Raw genomic sequence first — 12,366 nt, 5'->3', positions numbered from 1 at the left:
GCGCTGCACTCCAGATGGAGAGCCTCGTTCACAGCAAAACATCTGAGAATTATCTCCCCGTCGCTCACGTGCTCAGTATCTGCTGCTGTCTCTGGCACTCCCAGACTCTGCTTCCTATTCTTCTCCCTACATCTCCCACCCCCTGGTCCAAGCCCCTTCTGGGCTCCCCTTGCTGGGTCTGCTCAGCTCAAATCAAGCCAACCTTTCCAGCTTCTGTCTCTGTCTGCCCATTTCACAGATTCTGCTGCTGAAGGAAGCTCGGAGATCTGGGTGGAGGAGACGAGCAGTTTGCAAACAATTGTAATAGCTGTGTGTATTTTGCCCTGACACCCTGGTCACAAGGAATCATTAAAAAAAAACAAAATTAAGATAACACTCTGATCCCTTCAGAGTCAGCCTTTACAGCAGGTATCTTGTGGGGCCCTCGTCTCAGGTCCGATGCTCAGACCTACCAGGGTTTGCCCCTGCTTTGATCTCAGTCCTTCCTTTTCTCACTCCTCCAGGTTTCCAGCACGTGTTATTCTTTCTGCCCTCTCTCTCCGCCACGCCCCAGCTCCCCTTAGCTGGGTGCGTCCATTTTTCCTTCTGGGTTTCAGATGAAAAAACACGTCCTGTAGGAAGCCCTCCCCGTCCCTCCCATGGAGGCATCAGCTGAGGCATCGTCCTCATGGAGGCATCAGCTACATTTCCCTCCAGGCCTCTTGGTGAGAAGGAAGTGACTTTCCTGTAACTAAGCCCCTCAGCCATGGGCTTACTCCCCAGGCCGCCAGGGGATCCAAGCCCATGGCACGTTTGGTTGCTGTTTGGCCCTTCCGTGTGGGGCGAGGTGCCAGGCGCATGGTAGGCGTTCAGGAAACATCTTCAGGTGGGGCCCTGGGAACACTCTGAAAATAAGCTTGCAGCCACTGACGGATGGATGAGGAGGCGCCCGACAGTGGTGATTCAAGCAGGGTGCCCTTTGAGGGGTCCTTGGTTCTTGTAGATGAGTGAGTGGCAGTCCTGGTTAAGGGATCCCAGCTCCAGAGGGAGCCACTCAGCTTGCAGGACCTCAGTTTGCCTTTCTGTGAAATGGGCACGATGACCCCTTCCTCCGTACATCTTCCTCCCACGTGTCTCCTTTACGCTCACACCACCAACACACTCTTACTGCTCCTGACTGTGCGTGGGTGTGTGTGGTGGGCTTTCCCCACACCAGGAAATTCTGTGACACCCACTGGGCATCATAGTTTGACTCGATTCTACGTGGAGATTCTACGTGGAGATGGCATTAGACCCCACAGGTCAAGGGCTCAGCCCCATGAGACTTCTCCTCGCCTTCAGAGGCTGATTACCAGTAGGCAGTCCCCAGGTTACAGCCCACAGCATGTGTCTGACTTGGCTGCAAATCTACCAATCAGAGGCTGCTGTGACCTCCTCCCCCTTGGATTTCACTGTCTGCTAGAACAGCTCCCAGAGTTCAGGGGAACACAGTGACCAGGTCATGAACGGGTATGGTAGAGGATACAGATGGACGGGCAGGTGAAGAGATATGCAGGGCGGGGTCTGTGAGCTTCTGTCCCCTTGGAGTTGGGGTGCATCACACCTTTGGTACCTGGATGTGTTTGCCCACCTGGAAGCTCCTCAGACTCCCCACTGTCGAAATTTTCTGGGGGCTTCCGCAAGTGAGTGTTAGCAAGGATGAACTCCATTGGCCACACCATGCAGCCTGAGGGATCTGAGTTCCCCGAACAGGGATCCAACCTTTACTGGGGCCTGAGTCTTAACCACTGGGCTGCCAGCGGAGCCCCTGCCATACTGTCTTGATACCCACAGCTTTGTTGTAAGCTTGGAAACCAGGAAATGGGGATCTTCTGATTTTGCTCTTCTTTTTCCCAATTTTTTGGCTTTTCAGGGTCCCTTGCTTTTTCATATGAATTTTGGGATCAATTTCTGCAAAACAGCCAGTTAGGGCCTGGAGAAGGTGGAGATCGTTTATCTGGCGGGCAGTGGAAACCCACAGGGGAGTTCTGAGCTAGTGAGTGCCAAGGGACAGCTTGGGTTTTGGGAAGACTGACCTCAGCGTGGGGAGAAGGGATTTGAGGGGATGGGTTAGATCCGAGAAGATGCAGGCAGAGCCGTCAGGGAGTGGGGTGGGCTGAGGAGGGGAAGGGGGTTGCCTCTCCAGCAGAGCCAGCCCTGCCCCTGGCTTCCTGGCCTCCTGCTCTTCTCAGCACGGGCTCTTGGTGGGCGAGGGGCATGGGGAGGGGACTGGGCTGGTCGCTGGGACCCCTGGATTCAACTCTGCCCCTGTCTCTGCCCCACCATGGCCTGTCATGAACAATTTCCCAGGCCCCACCCTCCCCCATCTTTAAACAGAGTCACCAGTAGAACTGGAATGGCCTTGGGGACCCGTGAAGGCCCATACTCCATCCTGCAGATGGAAAGACTGAGGCCTCACGTGGTTCACGCCCACGACTTCTGCCCCTTGCAGCTTTGGCTCTCGCTGGTTGGCCACTGAGCCCTTTCCCTGGGCCTTGAGAACAAACTATTTGTGAGCACACGGCTCATCAGACGGAGAGCTAAGGCACTAGTACCATGCCAGACGCTTGCCCGGGAAGATAAAATTGCCAAGCACCTTATTGTTTCAGGAACTTCCTGAAAACCCATTTATCTGAACTCTGGGCAAATTCCTCATCCTGAAGTGGCTGCTGGCTCCCCAGGAAGTGCTCAGAAAGCTGCCCCCCTTGCTGCGTCTGCCTGTCTAGGATGGCAGGTACGGGAGCCGCACCCAGCCAGTCTCTACTCGAGCCTAGACCCCAACCTCGAGAAGACCTGCCTTGACCTCCCCTTTCCAAGACGCTCCTGAGACTCCGTCTGGGGTGTTCCTGCTCACGATGCAGACGTTGCTGCATGGATAGGTCATTGGGTGGCCCCGAGTATGGGGTGGGGACCCTCACACACTCTTGGACCCCAGAAAGAGCTGGATGGCATCACCGACTCAATGGACATGAGTTTGAGTGAACTCCGGGAGTTGGTGATGGACAGGGAGGCCTGGCGTGCTGTGGTTCATGGGGTCACACAGAGTCAGAGCACCTGAACAGAACTGAACTGTGTCTTCTTTATGGCACATCTCAGTCTGACTTTTAAAATACTTTAAATTAGTAGATTTAAAATAAAATAAAATACAAAATTTTATTTTTATTTTATTTTATATTTTTTGGAGGCCGGGCCATGTGACTTGTGGGACTTCAGCTTCCTGAGTGAGGATTGACCCCAGCCTTCTCTGTGAGAGTGTGGAGTCCTAACTGTTGATTGCCTGGGAATCCCCAGACTTTACGTCTTAGAGCAGTTCTGGGTTCGCAGCAAAACTGAGTGGGAAGAGATTTCCTGTACACTCGCTGCCCCACAGGTGCACAGCCTCCCCCGTTACCAACACCACATCAGGTGGGGCGTTTGCTGGTCAGTGAGCCTGCACTGATGTGTCACCATCCTCTGGAGCCCACAGTTGACGTCAGGCTTCACGCTTGGTGTGGGACATCCTATGGGTTTGGACGAATGTCTAAGGACAGGTGGCGCTTCCCTGGTGGCTCCGCAGTAAAGAATCCACCTGCCATGCCTGAGCCACAGGAGACACTGGTCGGGAAGATCCCCTGGAGGAGGGCATGGCAACCCGCTCCAATATTCTTGCCTGGGAAATCCCATGGAGAGAGGAGCCTGGTGAGACAGCCCATAGTGTTGCAAAGAGTCGGACACGACTGAAGCGACTTAGCAGGCACATGTAATGACGTGAACCCACCATTGTGCCGCTATACTGGGTGTCGTCACTGTCCTGAAAATCCTCTGTGCTCCCCCATGCTTCCCTGGAAACCGCTGGTCCTTATTGACTCCGTGGTTTGGCCTTCCCCAGAATGTCATAGGGTTGGCATCACAAAGTATGAAGCCTTTTCAGACTGGCTTCTTTCACTTGGTACGATGCATAAGGCTCCTCCATGTCTTTTCATGGTTTGACAGCTCATTTCTTTTTATTACTGAGCCATCGCCCGTTGTCTGGACGCAGCAGTTTATTTATCCATCGGCCAGCTGAGGGACGCCCCCGGTGCCTCCAGTCGGTCCGCCTTTCAGTACTGATCGTCAGGCAGCTGCCTTTCCTCCTCCAGGAGGCTCCGGAAAAGAGGCGGATCTGTCTCTACAGCCCTGGGCCTCCTTCAGCCCATGTCCTTGGAGGTGACAAGGGAGTGGACCCAGAGTCAGCCTTCCTATGTGGGCCCTAAAAGCTCTCAGCAGGATGGGGAGCCCAGAGCAGAGCTCACAGGAAGGGATGTCTCTGAGGGTGGCTGGGACAAGGCGGGTAAAGGAGGTGACCACTCGGGTACCACCACTGGGCAAATGCCAACAGGACCCCTCTCCCAGGGAAGCTGATGGCTCTGCCTTGGGCGCCTGGCCTGCAGGGTTGGGGTGTAGCAGAGGCGGGGATCACAGAGGCTCGCTGAAGCTGGGTGGAGGTGATGGTGCAGGGGACAAGACCGCCCCAGCAGAGGGACAGCCCATGCGAAGGCCTGGGGAGGGACCCAGCACAGCTCAGACGGTCTGCAGCAGGGGGCCAGGGTGGGGCGGAGCGGGAGCACCCACGGGCTTCGGAGCCCAGAGAAGGGTTTAGGCTCTACCCCAGGACAGGGGAAGGGACCACAGGGTGTTTAAGCTGGGAGCACAGATTCTTATCTGTGGTTTAAAATTCAGGTTGGAGTTGGAGATGCCCTGACCTTGAGTGGGGCTCTGGGAGGCAAGAGGAGGCAGACAGGAGAGGGGTTCAGAGGCGGCTCCCACAGTTACGGGGGCTCAGCGCCTTCTCTAGGGCGGACCTGTGGATTACAGACGCTGGTCTCTGGTGCTCCCTGGCACCCCGCCAGCACCTGTGCCTTGAAGGGGGTGTTGGCTTGGGTGTCACTGGGGACAGAGGATGCCGTGGCCCTGCTCGCCCCCAGCAGGCTGCACTGCCAACTACTGTGCGTAGCCAGACAGAGCTTGCCTTTGACACTGAGCCTCACTCAAGCACAGGCTTCCCAGGTGCTTCAGTGGTAAGGAATCCACCTGCCAATGCAGGAGGCGTGGGTTTGATCCCTGGGTCGGGAAGATCCCCCTGGAGAAAGAAATGGCAACCCACTCCAGTATTCTTGCCTGGGAAATCCATAGACAGAGGAGCCGGGCGGGCTATAGCCCACAAGATTGCAAAGAGTTGGACACGACTAAGCAACTGAGCACACACACACTCACTCAGTCAAGCACTCTGTAAATACTAGCGTCTTTAATCCTCGAGGGCAGCCTAAGAGGTAGGACCCTCCACTTGTCTTACAGGTGTGGGCATGGAGGCGAAGGCAGGTGGATGGAAGGTGGAAGGTGGCCAGGCTGGGGTTTGAATCTGGGTCTGTCTGGGAAATCCCACGGACAGAGGAGCCTGGTGGGCTACAGTCCATGGGGTCGCAAAAGAGTCAAGACACGCTTCAGCGATTAAACAACAACTGAGGGCAAAAAGCCGGTAAAGCATTGTTTCCCTGCCTTCCGGACCCTCCTTGCCACCTTTTTTTTCCCCATCTGTACGTTGAACAGGTGGGACTAGAGGTCCATTTTCACTTCTAAGGACCCCGGACACCTGCGGGCGTCCCTGAGGGCAGAGTTGGGGTCTCTGCCCACGGTGACTTCTGTTTGTCCACACAGGAGGGCTCCCTGTAGGAAGGGGGCGTAGGAGCCACGTTTGAAGCCTTGGAAAGAGGCTGAGGATCGTCTGCTTGGAGGAACCTGATGGAGATGCTGAGGTCCAACCAAACTGTCCTCTGAGCCGCCTCCACGGGAGGCTTAGGGCTTGGCTTTTGGACGCCCACCTTGGTGGGGGGGGGGTGGTCCCAGGGGCCTCAGCCACTCGCCAGGGGCACAGCCATGCTCCTTTCCCCTTGGTCCCTTGTCTACGGGAGAGCACACAGAGCGGTGGCGTGGAGAGTGACTGCGGGAGGGGGCGCTCGCCCCCTGCCTTGGCGGCCCTCCCCACCTGGTGTCCCGAGTCCACCTCATGGCTGGGCCCCATGCACCGCCCCCCTCCCCTCCCCACCCCCGCCCCGGTGGTGCTGTCTTTCCTCCGTCGGCCGGGAGGTGGCAGCAGAGACCGACAGATCCCATCTTGAGTCGCCCTTTGGCCGGATGACCTAGAAGCTGACTGCCCATCCCCGGGGGGCTTCTCAGGACCTGGGCCTGGTGGTGGTGGTGGGAGGGGGGCAATCCAGGACAGGTATGAAGGATGAAATCCCAGGTTTGGGCCTTTTGGGGGCAGAGCTGGGCACCCACGTGCACCCTCTGAGCAATGCCCGGGGTGAGTGAGCTTAGAGGAGGTGTCCTGCCAGCTCAGAGGTCCAGAAAGGCGCCCCAGGAGCTTGGACGCGGCCCCATGGGTGGGAGGCTCCTGTGGGAGCAGCCACCCCTGTGGGGGAGCACGGGAGGCCCGGGCGGCCCCAGCTTGGCTGGCAGCCTGGGGTGGAGGGCTGCCCCCAGCAGCCCAAGGGCTCCAAAGAGCGGGTCCTACATTCAGGGCGCGGGCTTCCCAGGGGGCGCCGGTGGTAAAGAATCCACCTGTGCGTGCAGGAGACTCTAGTTCGATCCCTGGGTCGGGAAGAGCCCCTGGAGAAGGGGATGGCAGCCCACTCCAGTATTCTCGCCTGGAGAATCCCATGGACGAGGAGCCTGGTGGGCTGCAGTCCATGGGGTCGCAAAGAGTCGGACACAACTGAGCAACCAAACCACCCGCACACTCAGGTCCAGGAAGTCACGTGTGGATGCCCGGTCTGACATGAACGTGAGGGCCTCTCGTGCAGAAATGGCTACATTTAAAGACGGTGGCAGCAGAACATGAAGCAGTCCAGCCCTTCTGAGCGTGGGGACCTGCGAGAATGCCCAGGCCGCCCACCCAGAAGCCAGCCTGCTGGCACGCCTGCCGCAGAAGCTGCAGAGCCCCCGCCCCTCAAGCCCTCAGCCGCTGCCCTCGGAATGCTCCCAGCGCCCCCTGGTGGGTGGGGGCACGGGGAAAGACCATTTTACAGATGAGGGAGCAGGTCCCGGGAACCCCCGACCCGACCCCTGCCTTCAAGGCCCTGTTTCTATGGAGCCGGGAGGACTCCATGGATAAGGCCAGGAAAGCTCCGGCGCTCAGTCTTCAGACACGGACGAGGTGGTACGGTGATGTCGCTGTTTGTCACAGTGCTCGTCCCATGGCAGGGAATGGGGGTGCCCAGGGTCCCGCGGACACAGTTACTGGGATCCTCGATTCTGGCCAAGCCAGGGCGTGTGAAGGATGCTGCAGCCAGCAGGGGGCGCTGCTGCCCCGTTGGCGCATTGGGAGCTTCGGACCCAGAGTTCTGGCGACAGCCCTGGGCAGGCAGTGGGGGCGGGAGGGGTGTCCCTGAGAGCCCCCGCCTCCCCCTGGGCCCCCACCCTCCCTAGGCCTCAAAGTGTCCTTGGAGGCATCCAGTCTGACTCATCTGTGGTTTCCATGGGCTCCATCTTCTGGGTGAGACCACAGGATGAACTGGGGTGTTGCTGGTGAGTGCCAGCCCTGGTGGTGGCCGAGCGTGTGGGGGTCAGGCAGTGGGGGTGTTTGCTCAGGAGCAGCATCGGGCCCCCCATGTCCCACTCCCGGCCAGGCTGGGCACCCCTCCTGCCCACCCTCACCCACCTGGACAGTAAGGAGATCCAACCAGTCCATCCTAAAGGAGATCAGGCCTGATATTCACTGGAAGGACTGATGCTGAAGCTGAAGCTCCAGTCCTTTGGCCACCTGAAGAGCTGACTCATTGGAAAAGGCTCTGATGCTGGGAAAGACTGAGGGCAGGAGGAGAAGGGGGCGACAGAGGATGAGATGGCTGGAAGGCATCAGTGACTCAGTGGACATGTGTTTGAGCAAGCTCCAGGAGATAGTGAAGGATAGGGAAGCCTGGAGTGCTGCAGTCCACGGGGTGGCAAAGAGTCAGACATGACTTAACGACTGAAAAATGACAAGATAATCCAACACGCAAGCATTTTCCACATAAGGTCACGGTCACAGGTTCCAGCCTTTAGGATGTGGACACCCTACCTGCTTCCCCAACCAGACCTCAACCCACTGCAGTCCCCAGACCAGTTGGGTTGGAGGACCTCGGCCAGCCCCGGGCTATATCCTCCTGGGTCCCACCTGGCCAGAGGTGTGGGGGCCTCTGTCCATCACCCCATCAGCACTGGAAACTGCCAAGCCCAGCCTGCTCTCTGGAGCCTCTCCCCACTCTGAGGGTATGAGTGGGCTCTGGGGCCCTTCCCCAGCCCAGGCCTGGAGCAGTGCTGGCAGCACAAGGCCTGCCTAGGGAACCCATAGACAGACTAGTCCTGTTCTCCCCTTGGCTGGTCCTGATTCAAAGGGAAGAGAAAGCACATTGCACCAAGAAATCAGGGCAGGCTTCCTGTAAGAAGCTCCATTTTGGTTGAAATTAGGAAGATGAAAGGGATTAAGAAATGGAAGTAAAGTGGGAAGAGAAGAGGAAAGGAACACGGGAGAGGCAGAGGTTTGGACAGAGGTGCGGAGGGGGCACTCCCCTCCTCACATCAGGGTTGTGGTGTGCTGATCACAGGTCTCCCTGCCCAGAGCCTGTGAACCCCGCTCAGGCACAGGGGCTCAGCTCTCGGGAGCTCAGTGCCCAGGCTGGGTCCCGAGTGGGAGTCATGTCGCCCCAGGCACCCCAGCAGTGCTGAGTGGGCATGCGGGGTAAGCTGTGCGGTGCGTGGCCTCTTGTTAAAGCCGTGCCCACCTCTCCCTTCCTACAGCAGGCAGGGAGGGCTGCCCGGGAGGGAACACCAAAACGAGATGAGAGTGACCCTTACCTTCCTGTGGGTACTTTCCTTCAGTGTTAAGGTTCTTGTTTTCTTTACAATGTTATTTTTATTATTCCATAAATCAATACAATTATTCCCAGTTTTGAAAACAACCAAAGCCTTGTGTGAGATGGCTCCACTTCTGATTCTCGAAGACCCAGGAGGGTCTCTGCTTGTCCCCTGCTGCCCCAGTCTACCTGGCTTGTCCCCACCAGGTGCGTTTTCTGAGATGAGGGGGCTGCTGGACACAAGCCTGTCCCCAGAGCGGGAGGAGAGACAGCAGGTGCCCAGGACAACGCAGCTTGGTTGCCAGGTAACGGTGGTCACCATAGCAACACTGTCTCCTTGGAGGGTGCAGAAGCCTCAGCACCCCCACCTGCAGAAGAGGGGAGGGGAAGGCAGCAGCGGGGGCTCTTCCCTGACCACCTGGCCAGCCGTCTCCTGGGGCTTTGCTTTGCTTCTTGCTTTGCCAGGCTCTTCCTCTCTCTGGGCGGGGGCTTTGGAATGAGCTGCAGCCTCTACGGCAGCGAGGGGCTGGGCCAGGGGATCGACCCCCTCCTTCCTCCACCACCTCCCTTGTGCCCCTGCCCTGAGCCCCGGTTTCCCCATCTGCCAGTGGTGACAGCTACCTTCCTTCCTCGTTCACAGTGTCTGCCCCGTCCAGGCCTGCCCTTGGCTGGGTACCCCTCTGGCCTGGCATGGTGCTAGTCATACAGAGATGGCGGGGTGAGTTGCGAGAGTGTTGTGGAAGCTCTCAGGGCCAGGAGTCAGGAGAGCTGGGTGGCCTCAGACAGTCCCTTGGCTCCTTTGGGCCTCGGTTTCCCCGTGGGATGGGTACAGGTTTCCTTGCCTGCCTCCTTAAGACAGCGGAGAGATGGTCTGTGACCCTGGGCGGGGGGCGGGGGGCGTAGGGAACATGGCTTACTTCCCAGGAACTGAGGACCAGCTCCTCTCCCTCTCCCCCCTGTTCTGTGGGGCTCCCTCCTCCCCTGTATTCAGCTTCCCCTCCCCCGGCTTTGTTTCTGAGGGGTTAATTCCATGACTTTCCATCCGTGTGTCCCCTAGACTGTGTCTCAGGACCAGGTGGCTGCACTCTGACAGCTTGCCCACTCCCTGCCCGCCGTGCTGTTTGACCTGGGACCAGGCCCTTGGCCTCTCTGTGCCTCTGCCTCCTGGTGTCAGATGGGGATGGTCAGAGCTCACTCCTGGAGGACAGCGTGCAGGAGAGGGGCGCCCGGCCTAGCCAGCACTGGGCACACTGGAGACAAGCTGAGCAGCTCTGTTTGGGGTCGGCCCCCATCACCCTTCGGGGCTTCCCTGGTGGCTCAGAGGTAAAGAATCCGCCTGCAGTGCAGGAGCCACCGGAGACACGGGTTCGATCCCTGGGTCGGGAACCTCCCCTGGAGGAGGGCATGGCAGCCCACTCCAGCATTCCTGCCTGGAGAATCCCATGGACAGAGGAGTCTGGCAGCTACAATCCATAGGATCACAAACAGTCAGATACCACTGAAGCAACTTAGCAGGCGCACAGACACCCTTCTCCCCTCACAGGCTCCCTTTCCTCATCTGCAGCCCAAGGGGAAACCAGCTTCCTGCTCACAAGATCACGGGGTGGCGGGACCAGCTGACCCCGGTGCTGGCACGTGGGGACCCCTCAGGGGAACCAGTGTCCTCCGCGGGCTTCAGCACCCTGGCCACTGTCTGGCCCCCAGAACCCTGCCCACTCGGTTGACTCTCCGTCCTCTACCCGTTGGCTCCGGCTCATCCAGGGTTCCTGCAAGTCAACGGCATGATGGGTCTGGGGGGTTTGGCTGCCCCCAGCCCTGGCATCCCACTCCAGTACTCTTGCCTGGAAAATCCCATGGACAGAGGAGACTGGTAGGCTGCGGTCCATGGGGTCGCGAAGAGTCAGACATGACTGAGCGATTTCACTTTCACTTTTCACTTTTCACTTTCATGCATTGGAGAAGGCAATGGGCACCCACTCCAGTACTCTTGCCTGGAGGATCCCAGGGATGGGGGAGCCTGGTGGGCTGCCATCCGTGGGGTCCCATAGAGTCGGACACGACTGAGCGATTTCACTTTCATGCATTGGAGAAGGCAATGGGAACCCACTCCAGTGTTCTTGCCTGGAGAATCCCAGGGATGGGGGAGCCTGGTGGGCTGCTGCCATCTCTGGGGTCGCACAGAGTCGGACACGACTGAAGCGACTTAGCAGCAGCAGCAGCCCCTCTTGGGTGGCCGGTCCTGGTGGCTCTTCCCTGGGTCCAGCTCCCTCTAGTGGATGGGCATGTGGGAAGCGGCCAGGTGTCCCCCAGCCCCCATCAGTTGCCATGGAAACCTCCTAGCAACCACTCAAACAAGCCCCACCCCCCCAGCACAGTGCCCTTGTCATTGGGCCAGTCAGGGTCACTTGGGCAGCCGAGGGTCCCAGGCTGAGGGCGGAAACCACTGGGGCCACCTGGCCGGTCCTCCATTCACTCCGTCCTGCCTGACCCTTCCCCGCCGCAGCGCTGCTGTGGGAACCTCTGTCTCGGCAGGATGGGCCCACTTGACCCCTGCCTGACCCCTGCATGGGGGGGTCAAGCCTGCTTCCTGCCGTTTGGCATTTATTGGGTGTCATGAGGCTTGTGGGTGAGGACCTGGGTCGTGAGAAGCAGATTCCCTCCCAGGACCCACGCTTCCGCCGCATGACCGGGTCCTGACCCCTACCCCGTCCCCATCCCCCATCCTGGCTCCATCTCCGCGGACCTTTCCGTTAGGTGTCACGAGGAGGTGGCACCTCCGTACACACACACACAGAACACACCCCCCCACACACAGAGCCCACAGAAACACAGCCTCACACAGACACCTAGAGACACACACACACAGAGACACACGGACACACGCAAACTTATAGACACACACACACCACAGATTTACGCAGACACACATTCTCACGGTCCCCTCTCCCTGCCAGGAATCCCACTGAATTCCAACATTTAAAGGGACTTGTGGGCGGGCTGCCTGAAGGGCATCAACCCATTGGAGTCCCCAGTCCTCGGGAACCGTTGAGAAAGACCCTCCCTTGCCCCCTTCTCCACGTCCTCACCTCACTCCCCCGTGGGAGCCCCCCAGCTGGTCCTGGCTGGTCCCTCTGTGCCCAGGGACTCAAGCTCCATGCTTGCTCTCTGCCTCCGGGCCTGCACCTTCGGTGGGCGGGCATCTGGCCTGCCCTCCTCCCTGTGGGCCCGAGGGAGCATGCAGCCAGGGGCTGGGGCTGAGGGGCTGAGAGGAGCTGTGAGAAGCCCTGGACGCTGGGTCAGGGGCCAGACCAGGAAGCTCTGCCTTAGTGGGAGATGTCTCTGAGCCTCCGTGGGGACCTTGGGGCAAGGGGCGGCAACCTGAGGGGCTGGCCCCAGGCGGGCTGCAAGGACAGGGCTCCCTTCACTGTCCTTTAAAGGGCAGGATCCCAACACCGTAACGTCAGTTGTCGGCCGTGTACAGCTGCCGACCCCTCCTCAT

Source organism: Capricornis sumatraensis, chromosome 4, assembly GCF_032405125.1.
Source record: "Capricornis sumatraensis isolate serow.1 chromosome 4, serow.2, whole genome shotgun sequence".
Lineage (NCBI taxonomy): Eukaryota > Metazoa > Chordata > Mammalia > Artiodactyla > Bovidae > Capricornis > Capricornis sumatraensis.
Note: the sequence above shows the minus strand (reverse complement) of the source record.